We start from the raw sequence: 27,249 nt of genomic DNA, 5'->3' as shown, positions 1-27,249 counted from the left end.
TTACTCCTTTATGTGATAGCTGCTTTGGACAGTTACTTCTAAGCCTCCATTGATGTTGGAATATTCAGTATATTACCACCTTGAAGACTTGTAGTACTAGGATTTTCTTGGATCCTGGGAATATTTGATTTTTCTCTTCATTCCAGAGAGAATCAAGACCCAAATGTGTGTATTATTTTTGGTTTTACTACCTAGTAACAGGTGGAGAATGAAAGAATAGCATCTGGAAGGATTTTTGCTGTTTTAGGTTTGGTGGATAGAAGGAAGAAGGTGAACCATACAAATATAAACCAAAATAAAATTCCAAGGCCCTTCAACCATCTGAATAGACCCCTCCTCTTGGCCAAAGGCATTCCAAAATTAACCTGAAAAAAACAGTTCAAGCCATGATGGGAAAGAGGCTTGGACATGCCTCATTATATCCTTCTCCCACTTGGAAATACCTATAGACCAGCCTCTTTAAGTCTGATAAGAAATATTTACAATCTGTTCTCTCCAAAGCCTGTTACCTGGAGGCTTCATCTGCTTAAGACATTGGTCTTCACAATCTCTTACTGTAACCCGGACATTCCTTTCTATTAATAGTAACTCTTTCAAACAATTGCCAATCGAAAATTTTAAAATCTACCTGTGACCTAGAAGCCACCTCCTTGCCCCCCATCCCATTTCGAGTTATCCTGCCTTTATGGAGTGAACCAATGTACATCTTACATGTATTGATTGGTGTCTCATGTCTCCCTAAAATGTATAAAACCTCAACCACCTTGGGCATAGGTCAAGACTTCCTGAGGCTGTGTCACAGGCATGTCCTTAACCTTGGCAAAATAAATGTTCTAAATTGTTTGAGACCTATCTCAGATACTTTTGGTTTACACACCTTAAGAGCATTTGGCAACAGATATTATATGAGAGGTACAAGCAACTACAAAGCTCATCAACCTTTCTGAATGCTAATTGGTTTTTACAATCATTTTGTCAGGTATTTTACTCCATGGTGTTAAAGTAGAATTTCCCATAAAGCAAAAATAGAATTGTTGGTATTTATAAACACTTTTAGATAATAATAGCTTACTTTTTTTTGTAATGGAATATATCTCAAGGAGGTAAGGGAATCAGGTTGTTTGATTGATGGATGGATGCAAATATTTTATCACCTTGGTGGGTAGATATCAGACAGAGAAATTACAGATAGGAGGAGAAATCTCTGTAATGTTTTCTGCATTAACTCAAGGGTGCTGCATCTCCCTTAGCCTATGGTTTCAGTTTAAATTCTATGTTAGGAAGAAAATAGTGAATTTAGCAAATGCAAATTAAATTAATAATAATAAGTGTTTAAAAAGCCTCTCATAGCAGTGTGTTATTCAATAATCAAATAGTCTTGCATTAACTGACTTCAAGTTTTGGTAACTATTTCTCATCTGCCAAACTATTCATGGCAAGAAAACTCATCAGCACTCAAGGATTGGATTTCTGTCCCTTATATTGCCCCTTCCTTCTATTCAATTCAAAAATTCAAGTTGTACATTCCCTACTGTTTATAGTTAAAAGTCTGTTTAGTCAAGCAGGCATGTGAGAAAGTGGGAATTTCTATAATGTTTTTAAAACTGGATTTATGGCAAAATCATTTTATTTTATGTGCTGAATCCCCAGAAAAGAGAGTCTAGAAAAAATTCCCTCTGTGGCAGTAGAATTTACTTGTTATAAAGCAATGAGATTATTCATAAGGACACCAGTCCTTACACCAGTTTCATTACCATAAGATTAGTTAATTAATTCCATTTCCTCTCATAGATAGTTTATCATTTCATGTAGGCAAATACAATGCTCTATAATAAATATTCAATTAAAAATAAAATTTTTAATAAACTAGCTATGAGGTAGCATAGCCTTAAGTATAAGAGGTAAATGATAAGAACAAAACTAAAATGCTTTTGTAGTTAGAAAAAATTTGATGGCTTCCTTGTTACAAACACTAAGCAAGGCAAAGTTAAGTTCAAGGCTTGACCCACTACCTTCACTCATTGGATGGGTAAAGAGACAAGGAGCCACTCTTAGATTTAGACAGTTTATAACTTACATGAACAGTGAAGAGCGGAGTAAGCCAAAGTTGCCAGCTCCCTGTGATTCTTGTTTACACACCAGAAAACCAGAAACAAACAGTAAAACCCCAATGCCACCCAAATCAAAAGGGCTGGATGGCTGCACTCTGAATTGTGAAGCACCCATTGTTGAGGAGCCAATTCTAGATCACAAATAAGTGGCTTTATTATCTTCAGCTTCATTTTGAGTCAAAGCCTAAGAGTTGATAAGAGACCCTGGGGTTATGACAGTCTCCCAGAGGAGATAGGGAGGTGAGTAGGAGGTGGCCTCAGAGCTTCCATCCTGTCCTAATACAGGAGGATCACAAGGTGATCTGCCAGACTCAGGTAAGCTGGAGTTCCAGCCTTTCCCTACATGGATGTGTACAAGATTGCCAGGCTGCCATAGCAAAGTTATCTCCCTGCATCCTTCTTAGTAAACAAGCTACATAGAAACTCTGTTCAGGATGACAGGATATTTCAGTTTAATCAATTTTAATAAAAGTAGAATTTAGACCTGCCTACTAGTGCTTTTTATGTTGTTTATAACTTTATGGTAACTGATATATAAATATTGTCCATTTTTTTCCTAACTACAGCATCATGTCAAGCTTAGTACTTTGAATTCTCATATTTCCTTTCAAGTTTTTTCATTAACTATGTTTATGTTTGTGATCTATGCTTTAAAAAATTTTTAAGCAAGTTTGAATTAAAGTAAGTATAAGTTTATAGTATTTATTTCCACATATGTCAGCTCAGGTCAAACCTCTCACTAGGGATATTCAAATGAGAAATAGAGTTAAAAACATAAGAGCAAATAAATAAATAAAAGTAAAACTAAGTTTTAAGTTTCGATATCATCAATCATTTACAGAATCAAGCCAATCTTTTTTTCCCCCTTTGAAAATTCTTTGATCCAAATCTTGATACAATGAGACAGCTAACTGACAGACTAGTTTACATTTAAAGGTGTTGCTTCTATTTTTTGGGCACAGGATGACCTAACAAAACAAGAATGCATATTCATTAGCTGGTCAGAGAGGTATTGACTACTACTAAGAGGGCACTTTTCAACAACTACCATAATGTAGCCAAGGGCATGCGAGAATATCATACTTCTTGTGCTATACATTTTAAAACTTTGACAGTCATTTTAATGCTATTTTAGAGGCAATTATTTCTGATAGATATTGAGATCATAATGCTTTTCTAATGTTAATTTGTTACTTTCTTTTGCTAAAATGTATACAGATCTGAAAGCAAATACATTTTGGATCTCTATTATTGTGACACATTTCATCAAACATACCGTGGCACCTGCCTGTGAGCTCCTGTCTGAGTTGGCTTGGGCTGCCATCATAAAATACCATAGACTGGGTGACGCAAACAACAGAAGTTTATTTTCTCACAATTCTAAAGTCCTAGACCAGGGTGCCAACACCATCTGTTTCTGGCGAGGGCTCTCTTCCTTGCTCGTAGATGGCAGCCATCTCGCTGTGTGTTCATGTGACTTCTTTGTGGAGAGAGAAAGAGAGAGGGAGTGAGCGTGCTTTCTAGTGTCTCTCCTTATGAGGGCACTAATTTCATCATAGGGCCCTTCACTCATGCTTCATCAAACCGTAAGCACCTCCCAAGGCCCCATCTCTAAGTATCATCACATTGGGGTTAGGGCTTTAATGTATAAGTTTGGGGGACACAAGCATTCAGTTCGTAAAAGCCCCATAGCTCACTTTGATATAACTGCCAGGGCTCTGTTTTTAGTGAGAGGTAGAGTGAGGAGAGCTAAACTAACTATACTTCACATTTAGACAACTTGGACCAGAATAAAAATTTCCCCTAAATAATTTCCCCAAAACATGTATCTACGTTTTTTGCTTGCTGTTATTCCCCATTTTAAATTAAAATTTAAAATGAAGTGTAGAAACACATACAGAGTTTATAAACTCAAATATTGCATTTTTAAAAACAGTGCCTTGCTTGACCCTTTCCCTCTTATTCTGCTGTCTAATGAAGCACATAAATTCATCAGCAAATTTTGAGCTATTTACTTGTATTTCTAAATTATATTATTATACTGCCGCACTTTAGTTTTATAGTGTTAGATATTTTAGATATTATTACACATTAATGCTTCTCAAGGTGAAAGTCTAGTTTCTTCACTTTCTTTGTCTACTCATTACTCATACTGATTACTCCTTATAAATCGTGAGCATCAATTCCTTCTAAGTCACAGAGTGTATCACGAATATATATCCTTTCTTAAAAACACTTTGTTTTTCTCCTCAAGTTAGTGATTGCCTCATTTTTCATTTATTTTTCCATATGCCTTTTTCTGTGTTTCTTTCATAAAGGGTCTCGGAATCAATAAAATCTAATCCTATTTTCAAATAGTCAAACCAACAGATGATACATCTATTCTATGTTTTTCCTGGAAACTTCTGAGCATACTCTTATTCTACCCTGGACACAGTTTTCTTTGGGTCAGGTGTATGAATATTGCTCTAGAACTTATCTTCAGTTCTTTCCCTTCAACTCTTTCTTGATCTGAGTCACACATTTCCTTGGCTGCTGCAGTCCGCATCTTGTTCTACCAGGATCTACCTCTCCACACAGCTTTGGAAAACAGGTCCCCCATGTTTCTCATGGGCCTGTCTCTGACAGGAAACTCAGAAGAGAGAAGTGAGTGAGATGCACTAGAGAATCTATTGATGCAGTTGGTTTCAGAGCAGTAACTGGTTTTCAGCTTCTCTCTCTTCCCCTAACCATTCTAAATCCCCTCTCTGCTACCCTGAGCTATTACCTCAGCAGATCGGAAAACCTTACCTGGTGTGTGACCAAAACCTTCATTTGATTTGAGTCTTTCATAACATAATTACACTCTTCTCAGATTAGGGTTACTGCACATGTCTATTCAAAATTGCAATAGAGAAGGCAAGTATCGGGAGGTAACCAAGCAGATTTAATGGGTTCCATGAGTATCTCTCCTGCTCCTGTTATTTAAAAACAATCCCATACTTCCTGCAAATGTGTCAATACTCCTACAAGAAGGGCAAACCCTAAGTTAGGGAGAATTATCACTCTATGAATAGTTAATTTAAAAATATGTGTAACTTTAGGATACTTGAAAACTATTGACTGATTGTAACAAAGAAAGAAGGAAACTATTTCTCTTTAATGTCAATTGGGGTAGCAATAGGGATAAAATCTATTATTTGAAATCTTCCACCTGGTGACAAACCCAAGAACTAATCTTGACAGCAGAAGAAGGCTTCCTATTCAAAGATAGAGTTAGAGCCACTGAAGGGGTGAAAAAGTCCTTTGGTGTAACCTCTTTTTCTAGGCAGGTTGGCAATGAAACTATCCTAGGCTAATAAATTTTCTTGCTATTTTTGAACTCTTTTTTAAAAATTCAGTAATCCCTCCCTATATTTTTATATTAAATACTTACCTATAGAAGAAAAAAGAAACTTTATGCTATAGTAGTTATTAATATTTTGTATTTGTAAAATCCATGGTTAGTATAGTCAGCAGGTGATTGGCTACACATACTTGCTAAAGACCAGGGAAACTGTAAAATTGTTACTTGTTAAATGTTGTAAGTTCCTTGGCCCACATAGATAATGCTGCATTCAACCATCAGTGTCCATATCGCCCAGCGAGAAGTACTGCTCTAGGAGAGATATCCCTAAAGCCTTTTCTAAATAGCAGTAGACTTCAGAGAATGAGTGGAATATAGGATCCAAAGGGCCAGTTCTGTGAATTTGAACTTCAGGAAACTATAGTGAATTATCTGGCAATTAAGCATACCCCATTGATAGAACCTGAATCCCAGACCAGCCTCGGACCTTTGCTTTAGGATTGGCAACATAGCTCATGAAGCCAGAGTGGTTTTGTTCTAGGGCCGTGGTTCCCACCTACTGCCTCTGTCTATAATCCCCTTTCAATAGAGGTAGTATCAGAAATGCCACTTCCTCTACCATGCATTAGAAAGCAATTGAGTTCACGATGTTTATCCTGTGTCTTCTGAAACCAAGATTTTCCCATTCTAAGACTTTCAAACAAAATTCAAAACAGTACTTTTGGAGCAGAATTTCAAGGGAGGCCCTTAAAAAGCCCGCCAACTCCATGGTTTTCAGTAAAAGGAACTCCTGCTCTAGTCTTTTGAAACCTGGTTCAAGTAAAATACCATTCTCATACCAGAGTTTGAATCACATTTCCTCTGTCCACACAGCTTCTATAGTCTTGCCAGAAAGAGTATTTACCCCTCTACTTCCTGATTAAAAAAAAAAAAAAGTCTGACTGGCCTATTTTTAATATGCTAATTATCTCCATCTGTAAGAGCTTCCTAGCCTCTTTAGCTTTCCTTGGCCCAACCTCAAATCCCAACATCTTTTCCAAGAAAAAAAAAATTGGTATCCGTCTTACAGCCAGAAGCCAAGGTGCATAAAGAGAGAATTGAACCCTTCCATAGCTAAATATAAGCATGAATGCAAATTAGCAATCAGAATTTAACACCAAATATTTTTAAAGCTAGTAAACATTATATGAACTTGTTTCTTTTCACTTTGTTCCTATGAAGAATAGTGCCCCAAGATACTTCAGTCATGGAGAGTCTTTCATATACTTTCCCAGATAGATGAGAAAGTGAGTATCAGCCCATTTAAGTGAGGCAGTGGGGATGCCATCATGTTAAATCTCCAGGCTTTCTATACACCATGACTATTTTGTCCTCAGACCACATGTTTAGCTGTAAAAATTACATGGGCTACCACATGAAACTTCATACTGTGCAATGAAGGAAATAATAACATTTTTGAAAAATAAACTACATTTTCAAAATTATATGTTTCCTTTGGCTCCTAGGAATTTGTTTTTAAAATTGAGAGGAGAGAGATTAAAGCAAAGTTCCACCATTTTTAGCAGAAACACTATTTCATGCTTTCTGTTTGGGCAGGAAGTGGATAAACCGAGATTGAAATTGGTACAATTTTCTGACAGATGTGAGGACAATCATTTCAGAAAAAGACTTTTTGACATATAATAGGGAACATAACTTTTGTTTTCTTAAAAATATTTTAGAAATGAGAGTATGACATTATTTTCTTGTGTTTAAGCTGTTAGAAAATCTTCCAAAGGCCACAAAACTTGTAAACTTTAACATACCTTATTAATTTTACTCTTTCCACAAAATGCTGTTTTTTTCAATTAGCCAGAAAAAATTTTTTAGAGGTAGATGCTGTTGGTTAAAAGAGAAGAGCAGAACAGAATAATAAAAACAGGATCCATAGTGACAAAGTGCCCTTGTTGACCAATCATTAGCCATCTTCTCAACTAGGCCTTGATCTTGGCTTGCTCTTAGCAAGAATCCTGCTAAGTCAGTTAAGAAACAATCCCCTACCCTTGATACATATCAGATTCCTCATCCCTTACCCTTGATATCTAAGTCCTTGGTCTACCATTAATAAGAATCCTGATAAGAATAAGACAGTTGAGGGTAAATATCTCTGTCCTTCAAATATCCTCTTAGTAATTTTACATCTACTTGCCCTCTCACTCTGGCTATACATTTTTAGCTCTTTCCTGCATTTAGATTTGAGCTCAATATCTCTCCTCTATTGTAACAGTCTTAAATAAAATGTTTCTTACCATTTTAACAAGTGTCAGAATAACATAACTTTAGCAAGAAATATGAGTAGTTTGTTACTTGGTAAGGTCTATAGCTTCTCCAAACTTCGCTAGCAGCCCTTAAAACAAAGAGGCTTGAAGTCTCAGTACTTCTCAAGTTTCCCAATGAACTATAGCCCTGAAGTGGCTCACAGCATGTATGATATAGGTTGAAGCCTCATGTTTTACCTTAATAATTTGTGCAAATTTTGTATCTCATTTACTTATAATTCAAGATTTGCTTTAACACAAAAATAAGGCTTTTAACTATTAACTGTAGAGTAAATCCATCATTTCTTTTGTCTTAGTCACACTGCCACCTACAACAATTTGAATAGCATGAGATGAGATACATGCTAGGTAACTATAGAAAATGACATAAAACCACGTTCAACACTCACTTTCCTTAAAGTCACTCACTTTCAATTGCATAAGTAATACATGAATAAATACTTCTGTGCAAACTCATAGTATAGGAATATATAAAGTTAGTTGGTCCTTACTTCACTCTTTTTCCCAGTCATAATTACTGTAAACAATTTGACAAATGTTTTTTCACATATTTTAAAATTAGTTATATAAATATACATCATTTTTCTAGTGTAAATCGTGATTGAACACTACTTGCTAATATGAATCATTTTCATATAAAAAATCTTTTTGAAAGAATAGTCTGTTGTGATAAAGTGTCTTTCTAAAATCTAGACTGACTCAGTTTGTTTAGATTTCCGATCACATTTATGTGACAATTTCTTCTTCTTTTTCTTTTTTTTTTTTGAGACAGAGTCTCACTGAGACACCCAGGTTGGAGTGTAATGATGCGATCTCGGCTCACTGCAACCTCCGCCTCCCAGGTTCAAGTGATTCTCTGGCCTCAGCCACCTGAGTAGCTGGGATTACAGGCACTTGACATCATGTTTGGCTAGTTTTTGTATTTTTAGTAGAGACAGGTTTCACCATGTTGGCCAGGCATATCTTATACTCCTGACCTTGGGTGATCCACTTGCCTTGGCCTCCCAAAGTGCTGGGCTTACACATGCAAGCCACCAGACCCAGCCATGACTGATAATTTCTATTCAGCAGTAATGGACAGATGAATTTAAGGAGCAGGCAAACATTAATGCTAGTAGAATATGTATGCTAATTCCTATGTAGGCTGTGGCAAATTAAAAAATACATATACTATCATTTCTGATTTGATATTACAATAAGAAATTTAAATGAATCTTTTTTTAAATTAGCCGTTAATTGCCTTTGTATTCCCCTTGCTCATGGTAATAACAAATTCATTATTCCAGAGACAGCAAAGATTGTGGGGTCAGAATTTGAACATCTGCTCTAAAATGGCTATAAAATTCTGTCCCAAGATTTTCCCTTTCCATTTTTTCCTTTAGACTATATTTTAAAATATTTATTAGACTTAAAAATTGGCTACACTGTCTGGGAAATATGGAACCCAGAGATATCAGACATTAAAGAAGAAGAGACTAAGGAGCTGGGTGAGAAGTAATTTACATGGCCTCTGTTGGTGTAAACACTGGTCTTTCCTGACTAGGCTTAGCCTCAGATTTATTCCATCCTCTTTATTATTCCTTAAATTTAGCAAGACAAACATTTCCCCTAGCTATAACCTAAATCATAAACAGGTTATTCTGACTTGAGGTCATAAACAGCAATGCAGCCATAATAGGTTTTTGTAAATTTATTGGATTATGTTTTTATGACCCTTGAGGGAATGTCTTTTGGGCCAGTTAATTTATGCATTTGCCATCAGGATGAAGAAATTCTTTAGGAGCCTTAAAATATTTGGAGGCATTTTCTTAAAAAATTAATCATTTTATTATAAAGCAATTCATGCTCATTATAGAAAGTTTGAAAATTTATATAGAAAGACAAAAAATAAAAATTACTTATAATTCTACTGTTTGTAATAATTTAGAAGAGATATTGTTAGTAACCTATCCAACGGTCATTTCCATTTTTCTCTCCTGTAAAACAACTAGATTTTAAGTGACAATATGCCCAGCCCTAGGAAATAAATCATGATTAGTCTAAAACAATCATAAGACATGCTGTTATTCTTCCCATGTTTAAGCATGTGACCCACTTCTGCCTGTGAGATTCAGTCTTCTGATGTTTCTGGCATAATTTTGCTCCTTAATAACAAGGTTGTATTTTAGGAGAAAGCTTCATTTGCTGACCTCCATCTTACTTTCTTGTTTGAATGCAGTCATGTGAGTATGTGAGGCTTGGAGCTGCAACAGCCATTTTGTAATCATGAGGCAACAAAAACTATATTAAGAGCATCATAATAAAAGACTGAACAGAACATTGATTGTTGATAGAGTTGAGCTGTTGAACTTATAATAGTGTAGCCTACCTCCAGACTTCTTGTTAAATTAATAGTAAATATCCTTCTGTTTTAAGTAGCTAACTGAGTACTATTGATTGACCTTAACTAATTCAAACTGATACAAATATTATGTAACTTTTTGACATATTTTTCTTCCAGATACAAATACTTTTTATTTATTCATTCATTTATTACAGATTGGATCTTGCTTTGTTGCCTAGGCTGGTCTTGAACTCCTGGCTTCAAGCAGTCCTACTGCCTTAGCCTCCCAAAGTGTTAAGATAACAGGCATGAGCCACTGAGCATGGCCTATAAATACTTTTTGTTTTGTTTTGTTTTTTTGAGACAGGTTAGCTCTGTTCCCCAGGCTGGAGTGCAGTGGCTTTTTCTCAGCTTTCTGCGACTCTATATCCTGGGCTCAAGCTATCCTCCCACCTCAGCCTTTGGAGTAGCTGGGACTGTAAGCACATGCCACCACACCCAGCTAATTTTTGTTTTATTTTTTTTTGGTAGAGATGAGGAGGTTTCAGCATCTTGCCCAGGTTATAAATACCTTAAAATATTTTAGAGCATATGAAAGATACAGTTTTTATATCCTGTTTTTCCCTTTGGATATTTTCCTAAGCCAATTAATATTCTGTAGATATATAATTTTTAAATATCTGGTCACAATATTCTACCATATTAGTATATAATTATGTTTAACCATTCCATTATTGTTGAAAATTCAGGCTGTTTTTCTTTAAAAATACATACATTTTTTATTTTAAAAATCCTTTCTTTCTTTATTTTTTCCTTTCTGCTATATTTTTCACTTAAAAAGCATATTTTGGATTTTTGCTTTAGGAGATAGTCCTAGAAGTGGAAACACCGTCCTTTGTTACATAAGACTCTATTGCATTGAGAGGGGAAGGATCTAAGTAGTTCTGATTGATTTGTCTTTTCTCTTACCTAAATACGTTCACTGGCCACATGCTCCACTTCTTTGAAGCAGTGACCAGTGGCACAGCCACAAGCCTTCAGAACCCTCACAATACAGTTGTCTTTTGTTTCTAAAAAACAAGGAAAGGGATGTGGATAGTTTTATTTCAGAGGCCTGAATGGTGTTAGCTATTAGAACAGGTGTTCAGAGTTATGGGCTGTGCTATATGGTAGCAATGAGTGATCTACAATGACAGTGACACCCAGGTGTTCTTCAATATGTTTATTTTTCACTCATGTTTATGCTATGCCGGACCACTTAAAGTGCTGCAAGACCTAGCACGGAGGTCCCTTTTTCTGGGGTATAAGGGCAGTACTTATTTAAATATGTTTTAACTTAATAAAGACTATTCATTATTTCAAAATGAATAAAAATGACCATTTTAACCTGTATTTTTCAAGCCAATATTTAACTAAATGAATTTTGTCCATAATCATATGTGGAGACACATGGAGTTTGACTTTTTGGTTTGTATTTATTTGTGATGATTGATGCCTGCTATATATGTTTATTCTACTAAAATGATCATCAGAAATGTATAACGGGTTCTCCTGATAGATACAGATATATAGCAATTTATACAATCGTGAGTAAATATAAAGGAAAGGCCACTGTCGGTTCAAGCACCAGATGGATTCTATATAAAACCTCAACCCACAAGTGATTTATTTTGGAATGATACAATTACCCAAAGCATAGTGATGCATTCCAATTTCTTTGCTAGGGCTTCAGTTTTCACAGAATTTGTTGTAGTCTTTGGTGCTACAACACCAAAGTCTATTACTCAATATGTATGATATCATTACCTGATCAAACTGATCAAAATGTTAAGTCTACTATTTAGTATTACCATACATTTTGTATGAAAGTAGAATAACTTTAAATAATATTATAGCTACCTATGGCCTGTGTTGATGGCCTTTGCGGCTGGCTTGTGGAAAAATCTGCACTATACGCAAAAATCAATCCCTTCTCTGTTAATATATTCCTGCTTGTTAGTTTTCTGGGATGTTCATTGTATTCACTCAGAGCAGAGATGCAGAGTGTAAAATGAATGGAGCTAGATGAACCAGGAATCATGAAACTTGATTTTTAGTTCTAGTTTTGCAACCAATTATGCCTCAGCCCTTGACCCTTTATCTCTCTCATTTATGTGAGACAGTGGTTTTCTGGATGATCCCCCAGGTAACCAGCTTGTATGAGTAGGGATTTGAGAAGCATGCAATCAAGTTGGGTAATAATCCTGGGTAATCTGGTGCCGAAGTGCTGGTGAAGTGAGGTAAAGTCATGGCAGGGACCGTGTTGCTGTAATCTGCCATCATTATCAGATGTCCTTGTCTGTAAAAGCAGAGAGGAAAAAAAAGTGTCATCATTTCAGAAAGGTCACATCTATTACCTGTGGGCAATACTGCAAAAAGTCCACTCTAGGGCTTTTTTTTTTTTTAATATGTGGAGCAGTCTTTTTATCTGTAAACCAGTTTATTTCTCTTGTTATTATGCTGTAACTACTCCCCAGGGCTCTATTACTTTGGGTTGGAAGATAGTTGAGAAAATTGGTAGGAAAAATGTTCATATACTGGAGATGATATAGGAAAATAATGGCAACTGAAGCCTCTGACAGTTCAACAATTATACTCTTGATTTTGCTGGAGCAGAGACAGCCAGTAAAAATGACTTAAGAGCACCCCAAAGAAAAAAAGTTAATAAAAACAAATGTGGGAATTGCTAATTCATAGGGAAAGGCATGAGGCTAGGTTAAGACTCCATGAAACAGATATGGGGGCAAGATGGCTGAGTAGGAACAGCTTTAGAGTGCAGTTCCCAGTGAGAGCAATCCAGAGGGTGAGTAATCACCGCATTTCCCAACAAGGTACCTGGTGTATCTCAATGGGAGTGTTTACACAGTGGTTGTAGCCCAAGAAGGGCGAGCTGAGGCAGGGTAGAGCACTGCCTCACCAGGGAAGTGCAATCTCTAGAGGATCCCGCTCCATACCTAATGGAGGCCATCGGGGGCTTTTCCATCCACTCCAGCACTCCAGTTCAGATACTACACTTCTCCTGCAGTTTCTACCATCCACACACCAGGAGATTCCTGGGCCATAAAATGCCACAAGTTTCCAGCATGGCTGTTTCAGCTGGTGCCATGGGTTTTTGCACAAAAACACAAAAATCTGGGCAGCTGTTTCAACTGGCACCTGGAATGCCTGGGAGACAGAGCTACCCATTCAACTGAAAAAGAGGGGGCTGAAAGCAGGGAGCCAGGTGATCTGACTGGGCGGGTTCCACCCCCACAAAGACCAGCAATCTGAAATCCTCTGAATGAAGAGTTTTGCAGGAAGCCAGATGGACCCAGGATGGTCCAGCTCTCTGTGGGGAAGGGAGTCTGCCATTACTGAGGCAGTCCACCATTACTGAGGCAATCCACCATTACTGAGGTAGTCCACCATTACCAAGGCAGTTCTAAGTGTACCTCTGTAAACAAAACTTCAAGAAAGTTTACACAGCAGCTGGACAGAGCCTGCAGCAGCTCAGCAATGCCTCTGCTGGCAGACTGTGACTAGACTACCTCCTTGCTAGGCAGGGCATCTCTGAAAAAAGGCAGCAGCATGTCAGGACCTTATAATAAAGCCAACCTTCCCAGGACAGAGCACCTGGGAAAAGGTGGTTATGACTTCCACTTCAGCAGACTTCAATGTACCTGCCCAGCACCTCTGAATGGATCAACAGGGCTCCCAGCATAGCACCTGAGCTCTAATAAGGGACAGACTGTCTCCTCAAGCTGCTCTCTGACCCCTGTATATCCAAAGAGGCATCTAATAAAGGAGAGTTCTGGCTGACATCTGCCAGGTACCCTTTGGGGACAAAGATAACAGAAGAAACTGGCAGCAACCCTTACTGTTCTGTAGCCCCATGGGTGATTCCTAGGCAAGCAGGGTCTGGAGTGGACCTCCAGCAGTCTTTCAGCAGAGAGGTCTGTTACAAGGAAAACTAAAAAACAGAAAGAAATATCTTCGACATCAACAAAAAGGACATCCACTCAGAGACTCCATCTGAAAGTCACCAACTACAAAGACTACAGGTGATAAGTTCATGAAGATGGGAAGAAACCAGTGCAAAAAAGATGAAAACACCAAAAACCGGAACACCTCTCCTACTCTAAGGGATCACCACTCCTCACCAGCAAGGGAACAAAGCTGGATGGAGAATGAGTCTGATGAATTGACAGAAGCAGGCTTCAGAAGGTGGGTAATAACAAACTTCTCTGAGATCATGTTCTAACCCAATGCAAAGAAACTAAGAACCTTGAAAAAAGGTTAGGTGAAATACTAATGAGAATATAACTAGCTTAGAGAAGAGCATAAAGAACTTGATGGAGCTGTAAAACATAGCACGAGAACTTCATGCAGCATATACAAGTTTCAATAGCCAAATCAACCAAGCCGAAGAAAGGATACCAGACAGAGATTGAAGATCAACTCAATGAAATAAAATGAGAAGGCAAGAATAGAGAAAAAAGAGTGAATTCAGCTGTGAACCCATATGGACCTGGGCTTTTTTTGGTGGGTAGGCTACTAACTGCTGCCTCAACTTCAGCCTTTGTTATTGGTCTATTCAGGGTTTCAACTTCTTCCTGGTTTAGGCTTGGGAGGATGCATATGTCCAGGAATTTATACATTTCTTCCAGGTTTATTGGTTTATGTGCATAGAGTTGTTTTTAGTAATCTCTGATCATGGTTTGTATTTCGTGGAATCAGTGATATCCCCTTTATTGTTTTTTATTGCATCTATTTGATTCTTCTCTCTTTCCCTTTTTATTAATCTGGCTATTGGTCTATTTTGTTGATCTTTTTTTTTAAAAAAAAACAGCTCCTGGATTTACTGATTTTTTGAAGAATTTTTGTGTCTCTATCTCCTTCAGTTCTGCTCTGATCTTAGTTATTTCTTGTCTTCTGCTAGCTTTTGAGTTTTTTTGGATCTAGCTCCTCTAGCTCTTTCAATTTTGATGATAGGGTGTTGATTTTAGATCTTTCCTTACTTCTCATGTGGGCATTTATTGCTATATATTTTTCTCTAGACACTACTTTAAATGTTTCCCTGAGATTCTGGTATGTTGTGTCTTCATTCTCATTGGTTTCAAAGAACATCTTTATTTCTGCCTTCATTTCATTGTTGATCCAGTCAAGATTCAAGAGCCAGTTGTTCAGTGTCCATGAAGCTGTGCAGTTCTGAGTTAGCTTCTGAATTCTGAGTTTTAAGTTGATTGCACTGTGGTCTGAGAGACTGTTTGTTATGATTTCTATTATTTTGCATTTGCTGAGGAGTGTTTTACTTCCAATTTTGTGGTCAACTTCAGAGTAGGTGTGATGTGGGACAAAGGAGGGCATTAGATAATGGTAGAAGGATCAATGCAACAAGAAGAGCTAATGATCCTAAATATATACCCACCCAATACAGGAGCACCCAGATACAAAAGCAAATTCTTAAGGACCTACAAAGAGACTTTGACCCCTATGCAATAATAGTGGGAGACTTTAACAATCCACTGTCAATATTAGACAGATCAACAGGATAAAAATTAACAATTCATTTTATGAGTCGAATATCATCCTGATACCAAAACCTGGCAGAGACTCAAGAAAAAAAGAAAACTTCAGGCCAGTATCCATGATGACTACAGATGCAAAAATATTCAATAAAATACAGGCAAACTGATTGCAACAACACATCAAAAAGCTTATGCATCATGATCAAGTAGGCTTCATCCTGGGGATGCAAGGCTGGTTCGACATATGCAAGTCTATAAACATAATCCACCACATAAAAGAACCAAAGACAAAAACCACATGATCATCTCAACAGATGCAGAGAAGGCCTTTGACAAAATTCAACAGCCCTTTATGCTAAAAACTCTCACTAAACTAGGTATCAATGGAATGTATCTCAAAATAATAAAAAACTGTCTACAACAAACCCACAGCCAATATCATACTGAATGGGTAAAAATTGGAAGCATTCCCTTTGAAATTTGGCACTAGACAAGGATGCCCACTCTCACCACTCCTATTCAATATAGTATTGGAAGTGCTAGCCAGAGCAATTAGGCAAGAAAAAGAAATAAAGTGTATTCAATTAGGAAAGGAGGATGTCAAATTGTCTCTATTTGCAGGTGACATGATTGTATATTTAGAAGATCCTATTATCTCAGGCCAAAATCTCCAGAAACTGATAAGCAACTTCAGCAAAGCCTCAGGATACAAAATCAATGTGTAGAAATCACAAGCATTCCTATACAGCAATAACAGATTAACGTAGAGCCAAATCAAGAGCAAACTCCCATTCCCAATTGCTACAAAGAGAATAAAATACATAGGAATACAACTAGCAAAGGATGTAAAGGATGTCTTCAAGGAGAGCTACAAACCACTGCTCAAGGAAATAAGAAAGGACATAAACAGATGGAAAATCATTCCATGCTCATGTTTAGGAAGAATCAATATCATGAAAATGGCCATACTGCCCAAAGTAATTTATAGATTCAACACTATCCCCATCAAGCTACTATGACCTTCTTCATAGAACTGGAAAAAAAAAAACACCTTAAACTTCATATGGAACCAAAAGAAAGCCTGCATAGTCAAGAGAATCCTAAGCAAAAAGAACAATGCTGGAGGCACGTTCTCACTCACAGGTGGGTGTTGAACAATGGGAACACATGGACACAGGGAGGGGACCATCACACATTGGGGTCTGTTGGGGGATCTAGGGGAGGGACAGTGGGTGGTGGGAAGGTTGGGGAGGAATAACATGGGGAGAAATGCCAGATATAGGTGACGAAGTAATGATGGCAGCAAACCACCTTGCCATGTATGTACCTATGCAACAATCCTGCATGATCTGCACTTGTACCCCAGAACCTAAAGTACAATAAAAAATTAAACACAAAACAAAAAATAACAACAACAACAAAAAAAACGAACATGGGTCCTCTGACCAATGGAGAAATGCAGAAGGTTTTCAGAAAGGATCTAGGCAGTTTGCTTCTAGTAACTTTATTTGTTAGAGCCAAAGACATAATCAGGGTGCCACAATAGGTAAAGAGACTTGCTCCCTTCCCTTCCCTTCCCTTCCCTTCCCTTCCCTTCCCTTCCCTTCCCTTCCCTTCCCTTCCCTTCCCTTCCCTTCCCTTCCCTCCCCTCCCCTCCCCTCCCCTCCCCTCCCCTCCCCTCCCCTCCCCTCCCCTCCCCTCCCCTCCCCTCCCCTCCCCTCCCTTCTTCTCCCCTCCGTCTCTCATTTTCTTTCTTTTCTTTCCTTCTTTCTTTCTTTCCTACAAATCACACTCAGATGATATGAAAAAGCATATCTGGGGCATTGCTGCATGCCCAGCATTGGACTAAGCACTCACATCAGCCCTTTGAAGTAGGCTGCCTTATCCCCACTTTACAGATTAGGACACTGAAGTTTAGGGAGACAAGCTGCTTAAATACACGATGTTAATGAATTCTCAAGTTAGAATTTAAAATCCAGATGTGTTTGTCTTCAGATCTTCAACCCTCAACATTTACACATACTGGTTCTATATTTGCCTTTCAGATATTCTGCATTTAAAATGCATTTTCATCATAATTTTCCATCCCCTTTAGCCTTCTTTATTTTTTCTTCATTGCATTTACCATTATTTTATGCTTTAGATTGTTCCTTTACATTCTTATGTATTACATTATGTTATTTTACATTATTATATATATTATTGTAAACTACTTGCCATTATTATATCTTTATTGTTAATTATGTATATTATCAATGATGTCTGCCACGTGTTTTGTCCTCTGGTATTCCCAGATTCCTGAACCATGAGTGTATTTCACTAAGAGTCCAACACACACTTGCTGAATACTTGTGCAAATTGTGACTTGTTAAAACAAGTCTTACTTTAGCTCTTTTCTTTCATAGTTGAAGAATTTTTCTATTTACACTAGTTTCAGCTATTGTAGGTTTTTTAAACTTATAAACTTTAGTTTTAAAGCTAATAGAAGATTGACACAGAGAGAGAGAGAGAGAGAGAGAGAGAGAGAGAGAGAGAGAGAGAGAATGTCAGACAAAATATGTGAAAAACAGAAGCTGGAAAGAATTTTCCCTAAATAGGAAGTAATAGGCTGACATTAGTTCAAAACATTTCATGGAATGGATTTTTTTAAAACTTATAAATGATTGTACTTTGGCCAGGGTCACAGAAGGTCACTGTGTCATTTTGAAATTTGAAATGCTATGGTTTAGCTTCTGCCTTCCGCTTCAGAAGTAACTATTCTATCTTGCCATTCAGCAAAGATGTTTGCTTTAGAGCTTTTATTTATGTTGCTTGAAAGATTTTTTTGAAAGAGCTTTGTGCTGCAGCTTCTGGAGTCTTCAAGGTGAGGAAACAAAAGGTGCCTGTTTGTGTTTTCAACAGTACTGGAATGAGCCTGAAGGAAATTTAATAATTTAGGTACTATATAAATGCAAGAATAATAACTTTTTTCATTTACTGCTGTTTGCCCTGGCCTTGAACTTTTAAACCAGTCTGACTCATGTACCCTCAAGTCCTCTGAGAAATAAAAGCTGCTCTGTTTGCAACCGTTGTCCTAGATCCCTCTCTCTGTTCTTGCTCTTGCTCCCTGGTACCTCCCGTCTACCATCCCCACTGGGTGTCAGCACTGCTGACCTTTTGCTTTGTCATCCATTTCTGGTTCCATGTTTCACCTTTGGTTTTAAAGACTGACTTGAAGGAATTTGGGCTTCAGTGCTCTCTGCAGACTTAGCTGACATAGAGCTTCAGGTTCCTCCAGTGTTTAGTGTCTCTGCACATAATTCTTTGTCCCTTTTTCAGTTTCCAAGATCCCAGCTTGCCATTAGTAGCCAAGCTGGGCCCACTCAGCTCCCCTCTGAGGCGTATTACGCAATTGCTGAGCAGGCAGGTTTGTGTTTTACTCTAGATACAGAACCATTAACTGTCTGGAAAGGGCCAGGGTCTAGTCTTCCAGACGTAAAAAGGCGCTCAAGCCATTAACCTTAGTGAGCTCCTATAAGAATGTAAGATCTGTAATCACACAAAGGACTTTACAGGTAAAAAATAGTCTAGAAGGTAGAAAATGCAGCTCATTTTCTACTCTCCTGAAGCGTCCAGGATGTAATGCTGCATGGCAAAGCAGGAATGTACATTTGCTGAATTGAATTCATCAGAGCAGTCATTCGATTTTGCCAAGAGATGGCAAATGTGTTCAGACCGTGTTTACGTAGTTTAGCTATTACATAGTTCTTGAGTTTTCTCTCCTCAAATTCAGGCATAAAAATCAGCTAAGCTAACCTGATTTTATGCATGCAGTTCAGAGAAGATAGTGGATAAGAAGAACCAACACTGATGCCTGTCAAGGGCTCTATCACTATCGTATGACACGCAGAGCAAGGTGATTTTTTCTTGGTTGTCAGTTGTAATGCAAAAAGTCTTGAGATGAATTCTATAACGTCATACAGTGTCTGTGAAGGAATAAGCTTTTAAAACTGGCAAACATGGATCAACTGTTTGATCAACTTTTACTGTTCCCAGAGAAAGGCTAGTGAAGTCAAGGGGGTGGGCTGGACCAGCTATGAGCAGGTGTTGCAGGGAGGCGATGCTGCCCCTCTGTACCTTGTTCTTCATAAAGGGCAAGTGTAAAAGCAACCTTGCCAGGGTGGGGGAATCTATAGTCCACTTGAGTATCAGGAAGACAGGATTTAGGTGCTGGTTGTTGGTAGGCATTTTCTGGGACAGGCAGATGCCTTGTACTGGAAGTGTTTAGGACTCACCAGGAGGTGTAGTTCTTCACACCTTGGGAGGAAGCCATCAATCTTGCAGAAAGCTGAGATTGGGTTCCTTCTCTACCACTGACAGCCCAAAGTCTCAGTTCCTTACCTAGGAAACCCCAGAGAATCTATGGCCATTTTCAGGCTATCCTGTGTGTTACACCAGACCACCTGTTTTGAAACATTAGTAACCATGCCAGTTGAGGTAAGCTTAAGAGAAGATCAGTACAATGTTCTGACTTATAAAAGATTGTAGAATACAGAGTTTTTTGTTTTGTTTTTGTTTTTTTCTTTATTTGTTTTTAGTTCCATACTTTCTATTGTTCTGTTTGCCACGAACAGAAGCCAGGACATGAAAATCACTGTGTGAGTTTGGTTCAAGCTATTTTTTTTAAACAAAAGTGAATATAGGTGGGAAGACGATTACAATTACTGGGATATAAATGTAATATGTCATTATTGCAGTAGTAAATGTAGCAACTGTGTGAGTCACAAATTGTAAGGTACATAAAAGGTCGACTATAGCACATATTTTTGGATGCAAATTTATTTTCTCTGGCAAAGTTGTGACATGCTGCAATGCCTCTCTCCCTTCATTCACCCATCCATTCATCCATCTTTTTTATAAGAATATTGCTCAGAACTTGTTGATTGTAAGTAATAGCAAAGTAACTTGGACTAGCTTGACCCTAAATGAATTATTTCTGTCAGGAAGCCAAATAGCATTAAAGGCATGATTTCTGGGACAATAGAAATCCAGGACTTGAATGTCACATGGATGGCCTGTTTCTATCTCTCTTTTCCACTTTCTGTGTTTTGTGTTCAAATCTCTTCAGCAGCCTTTTCTACACATGAAGTCATGCCTACCCATAGAGTTGGAGCTCACATTGTCCTAGATTTCCCACCGTGGGAAAAGAAAATTGCTTTTTTTTTTTGGTTCTAATTTTTAAACATCATAAAAGGATTATAATTGATTTACCTAGAGCTTTGTACCCATGGGGCTAGGGCAAGATAATGATGGTGGTGGTAGCCCTGGGAGAAGTGCATAGTTGGAGTAAAGTGGAGGAATTGAGGGTGAAACAAAGTGGATGATAACAATATAAGAAGGGAGAGGTCAACCCAGTACTTTGGGAGGTTGAGGTGGAAGGATGGCTTGAGCTTAGGAGTTTGAGACCAGTCTGGGCAACATAGGGAGACCTCATCTCTACAAACGCAAAAGAGAAAAAAGAAAAAAAAGAAGAAAAATCAAAGGATAGGTCCCAGCAAAGAAAATCTTAGTCATCCTCTGTGTCAGCTATTTATTGAGTGGTTCATTCTGAATCTTGCCTCAATGGTAATGTCATTTTGTCTCCCAAGTCCAGTAACAAAAGTTTAACCTGTACAAAATAAAAAGCCCAGAAGAAGGGATTTTCCAAATCAGAGCTTTTCCTCTCTTGTTTAAGGCTACATCATTTTAGGCATTAAATGTTTCCGTGTGGTTTTGCTTTTCTAATTTTGTCATTCTGCTAGATAGTCACTACTTTAACTATATTTCCTGAGAATACATTTAAGTGGCCATGAGCTCAATTAAAGCTTTATTTAAATGTTTCTAAACAAACTTAAATCATATGGTTACATGAAGACTGTTTTCTTAGAAGTTACTGAGGTTAGGCAATATTGTTCCACAAAAAATTGAATTGGAGATGAATTTATGGCACAAGTTTCTGGAATATAGAGCTTTTTACAAATATTCTCATGTATTTTGTTAAATCTTTCTAACTTTCAAATATTCAGTGTCTTATTCAGTGAAATGAAACAGGCAGCCTGTACTCAATGATGTAATATTGAATTATATTATTTGTATGAAGAATAGATGCTGAGTAAATTTTAAATGGAATATAAATAAGGGAAAAATAATAGTAAACTCCAAAAATCAGCAACACTATTTTCAAAAAGTCTAGACAAAGCAATATGCACACATTACTAAAATGTGTTTGTTTTGGAGATCATGACTAGAGGCCAGTATCAGGAGCCTTTGTTACTATTTAAGCAGAAATCATCACTTTTCTCAAAGAGTTTAAACAACATGCATAAATGCTGAATGATTTGAATTTTCTCTTAATAGGGCCAAGTGTGGTGGCTCACACCTGTAATCCCAGTGCTTTGGGAGGCCAAGGCTTGAGGCTGGGAATTTAAGACCAGTCTAGGCAACACAGCAAGATCTCATCTCCACTAAAAAAAAAAAAAAAAAAAAAATTAGCCAGGCATAGTGGCATATCTGCAGTCTTAGCTACTCAGGAGGCTGAGGCAGGAAGATTGCTTGAGCCCAATAAGTTCAAGGTTGCAGTGATTTATGATCATGTCCTTACGCTCCAGCCTAAACAAGAGTGAAACTATTTCTAATTTGGTTTGACTCTGTTCCCACCCAAATCTCATCTTGAATTGTAATCCGCATGTGTTGTGGGAGGGACCCCCATGTGTTGAGGGTGGGAGGTGATTGGATCATGGAGTCAGTTTCTCCCATGCTCTTCTGGTGTTAGTGAGTGAGTTCTCAAGAGGTCTGATTGTTTTAAATGTGGCACTTCCTCTTTCGCTCTCTCTCTCTTGCCACCTTGTGAAGAACGTGCCTGCTTCCCCTTTACCTTCTGTCATGACTGTAAGTTTTCTGAGGCCACCCCAGCCATGCAGAACTGCCAGTCAATTAAACCTCTTTCCTTCGTAAATTACCCAGTCTCAGGTAATATCTTTATAGTAATGTGAAAAAGACTTATACACTGTCTCAAAAAAAAAAAAAAAAAAGAGGAATAAAAAGGAATAGACTTGGCATTAGTTAGCAACATGAAAGCTGGGTCTATGCATTCTAAGAATAGAAACAAAATGGATTCAATTCAATAAAACCACCATAGCCCATTGTTTCTAAAACAACTGACTTTTAGATCTGAATCTCTCTCTGCTGTTTCTTTAACTTTATGGAATGTGTGCTATGATTAATTTAATGTCTTTGATATATTCCACCTAGGCATCTTGTTAACATTTGTATAATGTTACTACTCTCCTGCTTGCAGCATGTGGCAGTTAGAAAAGGCAGATGCCTCACTCACTGCTTTGCCGTCCCTGCTGTCAGGAGATGGCCGTCTGAATGTTCGGGCCAAGCTTCCTTTATCGGAATTATGACAAGCAGCTGGGCACTTGCCTATCAGCCCATCTGCCAACTCCCAGCAAAATCACACAAGCGTTTTCTAGGCCAATGCTGAGGCCAGAACTAAGATAATGAGCTCAGATAATGAGGCACCACTTCCCCTCAGTTATCTTAGTTTTACAATAATGTTGTGATTTAAAAAAAGTCCTATTTTGGCCTAATGAAAGTGTTGCTTATAAAATTAAGGGCAGAGACAATTCTCCAAGGAAAATTTTTAAATTTAAATTTTGAAAATTAAAAAAATAATTTAAAATGTTTTTAAGAAGTTGAAAGATTCTTATGGAAATATAACAGTCTCCAAGTTAGAAGGGAAGATCAGTGATCATTTGGTTCAGCTTCTCTGATGTATAAATAAATTCCAGAGCATTCCTGACAAGTATTTTCTAGTCTCTGCCTTAAATCCTCCAATGACAGAAACATAGTAGTAATTCCTATCTGATGGAAGGGTATTTGGAAAAGCAAGTAATCAGAATGGAAATAACTATTTCAAAAAACATTCCAGGAGAGTGGAGTACAGGAGGTTGATCACCACTCCCATTTCACTCTCTGTGATTTGGTAAAAGCACCTCTTCTTTTGATGTGTATGTCTTGAGGAGGGAGTGGGTCAGAGTGAGTTTAGAGGCATTCTGGAAGGAAAGTGGTCTATGGTTACCAAGAGCTTCTTCTTGAGATTCAAAATTAGAATCATTTTAAAAAATCTGGGTTCCAATGGCTTTAATCAAGACCTAGGGATAGAATATGGCAATAATACTCCTGGGGAAAAAAAATACTGTACTGGGAAGAGCTGACACCTGCTCTTTCAGAATCTTAGAGTGGTTCTACACTGCCTTTTCCTGTTCATTCTAAACCTTCTCAGCTCTTCCTCTGAGGACATACTTTCCAGGAAGTAGAATCCTTAGTGAATATTTACTCATTCTCTAACCTTACTCCTTCTTCTATTAAACCTTTACTTAAACATCCTTACTTCAATACTTAAAATTCTTACTTTAATATTATTATAGAGTTCAAATCATAACATGTGAAAAAATATCTTTTGATCATTTGAAACATATGTAATGGGATTAGGGAAAATGTAGCTTATTTATATTCCAACTTACCTAATGAAGCACCTGTTGTTACTGCCCCACCCTTGGCACTCTAATCTAGTTTGTGTCTAAGCCTTCCTTCTGCAAACAGCTGCAACTGTTATCCAAAGGTTTTCCCTCAGCCCAGGTTTGATCAGAACAGAAATGCTGAAACCTTATGTTCTCTGAAAACAACACTTAGCTGCTGCTAATAGGAGCTGGAGTCTAAAAACTCCAGCTTCTTCCCTGCCACTGAGGGTATAAGTTGGGGTCAGGTTTCACAATGTCTGCTGAAGTGCAGACTGAGCCAAAGGTGCCTATGTGGTGACTTGCTGGAAAATGCTCCTTTATTGGCCTCATTTCAATCTACTGACTCCCTGACCAGTGCTTCCTTGTGCACCTCCAAATTAACCGAAAGTAAAAAAGGTTACATGCACTGAAATTCTTGTTTCACAGTATGTTTATGGAGGAGTACATCCTAACATAGCCAGAGTGGTTCTTGAAAACATTCAAGAATATTGATATTTATTTATCAGAAATACGCCTTCCTCTCCTATAACCAGAAGGGATTATATGTTACATCTTTGTACCTATTTGCAGTTGTTTGTAGGTTCTGGCTAAAATGTAAGTGCAAAATATCAAAGATGGATACATGCCCCAAGACAAATTTGATGCTAGTTATTATTAAAGAGGTTTAGAAATCTACTAAAAATTCTATAGAGACAAAGAGAATTACTGCTTGGCTCTTGTGGTATGGAATAATATTACTTTATGAAGATTTAATCTGCAATTTGATTTTCTTAAGGTGTGGATAACTGAGAGTCAACATTCATTTAGAGAATATTTATGGAGTGCCTCGTATGTGCTAGGTGGGGAGCGTGGAGCACCAATATTGACATGACATTATTCTTGCCCTAAAGATGTTCATGGTATAGTGGGGAGCCAAGTAATTGCAATCCAAATTACAAATGTATACCAAATGCCTTGAGAACATAGGAAGAAAACACTTAGCTCTAACTGGAAAGATAGCTTGGGATTAGGGATTTGCTATGTAGATAAGGGAGGAGTGAACACTCATTATAAGTAGAAGAAGTAACTTCTCTGGGAAAGTGGGCATGAGAGAATGTGATATATTTGTGGAACAGCAAAAACTTCATTATAACTAGAGGGTAGTATCTCCATCCTGGTTACAAAAGGGTAAGTAAGGTTTGATCTGCTAGAGAAACATGGACATGTTTGGTCCATAAAATAAAGGAGAATTTTATGCTAGGGCTTCTGGTTGGATGTCTATAACCAAAGAGGTAGGATAAAAGGATACCTAGGGAGCAAATTTGATCATATCAAACTATGGAATAGGGTGGAAATATGAAAACAAGTGTACAGTGACCTGATACTCAAAAGTGAAGATATAGAAAGACGATCATTGAGAAAGTAAATTACATTAAATGGTTCAGAAACTAAATTTCTGGAAACTGAGCAAGTAGCTCACATCAGTTTTGGCAGAAGTTACTCATCTTACTTGGGTGATTTTGATTCTCTTATCAGCCATAATTGCATTTGACTCCATATAACAGAATTCCAAACAAATACTGCCTTATTATACAGAAAAAAATCAAAGGGACTGGTGCTTTCAGATTCAATCTAGTGGAGGTATTCAAGAAACCAGGCTTTTCCTGGCTTCCTGTTTTATTATCCACAGTGCATAACCTGTGATCACAGGATGGCTGCCATGCCTCCATGCATCTCATTTGCATTGACAGAAAGAATAATGGAGAAAAGTGACAGGTAAAAAGACACATACAAGATTAGTACAGTCAATATTTTATTTGTACACAGTGATTTTTCCGGATCCCCCTCCTAGTGGCCTTCAATTTCCTTATAATTGACCATAATGGTGTAACATGGCTATCCTCACTTTAAGGAAATCTAAGGAATTGAGATTTTAACTGGGTATATCTCTATCACCAAATATATAGAAGTTCTGTTACTTAGAAAGAGCAGCAAAAAGCTATTGGAGGAAAGCCAGCAATGTCTGTTAAAACTTCTTGAAAGAATTTTATTAGACCAGACTGAAGAGAGCTGGTATAAACAAGCTCTCCATAAATGTTTGTTTATGAGTAAATACATGAAAATAAAGAGAACAGGAAGACATATTGGAGTTTTGTCTACAAATTATACTATTGCTGGTGTTTTAGAAACATTTTGGCATAAGTCATTTGTGTCGATTATGGAGGGGACTTTACAATACATGTTATGTGTTCTGCTCTCTACAAAAGGCATCAAAATTCCATTTTAATTTTCTAATAAAAATTTTCATCACCATCAAATAGTATTTTAAATTCAGTATATGTTAGATGTGATGGAATTGGAGGTGTTATTCAAAATATTTAAAAACTGATAAGACCTGAGCACTATCCAATCAAAACAGATGCTAGATGCTAACTAGAAAAGTTTATTTTGCTTGACTATCAGTTCTGGAGGAAGTGGATCCCATCTCAGAAATTACTATTTTATTATCTTTTGTAGAATCTCAGAATTGCTGTTTCCAAATAATTCACCAAATAATTCTCCTGTTTATCCAGGATTGGAACCTTGGTTCTTGGTTTATAAGAATGGACTTTGTGATTCTTTTTTTTTTTTTTTTTTTTTTTTTGAGACGGAGTTTCTCTCTTGTTACCCAGGCTGGAGTGCAATGGCGCAATCTTGGCTCACCGCAACCTCCGCCTCCTGGGTTCAGGCAATTCTCCTGCCTCAGCCTCCTGAGTAGCTGGGATTACAGGCACGCGCCACCGTGCCCAGCTAATTTTTTGAATTTTTAGTAGAGACGGGGTTTCACCATGTTGACCAGGATGGTCTCGATCTCTTGACCTCGTGATCCACCCGCCTCGGCCTCCCAAAGTGCTGGGATTACAGGCTTGAGCCACCGCGCCCGGCCCTTTGTGATTCTTTATCTGGCATCTTTCCTGCCTCCTGCATGGGCTAACAGGTACATATCAGCCCACTGGGTTTCAGCCAAGATTTTGTGTGGAAGCTACAAAGTCATTCTTCTTCCCACAGAAGTGTCTCCCGCTCTACCCTATCAGTGTGTTTGAGGATTGACATTTCATGGTGAT

Source organism: Callithrix jacchus, chromosome 11 (assembly GCF_049354715.1).
Source record: "Callithrix jacchus isolate 240 chromosome 11, calJac240_pri, whole genome shotgun sequence".
In the NCBI taxonomy this organism is placed as follows: domain Eukaryota; kingdom Metazoa; phylum Chordata; class Mammalia; order Primates; family Cebidae; genus Callithrix; species Callithrix jacchus.
This window is presented reverse-complemented; position numbering follows the sequence as displayed.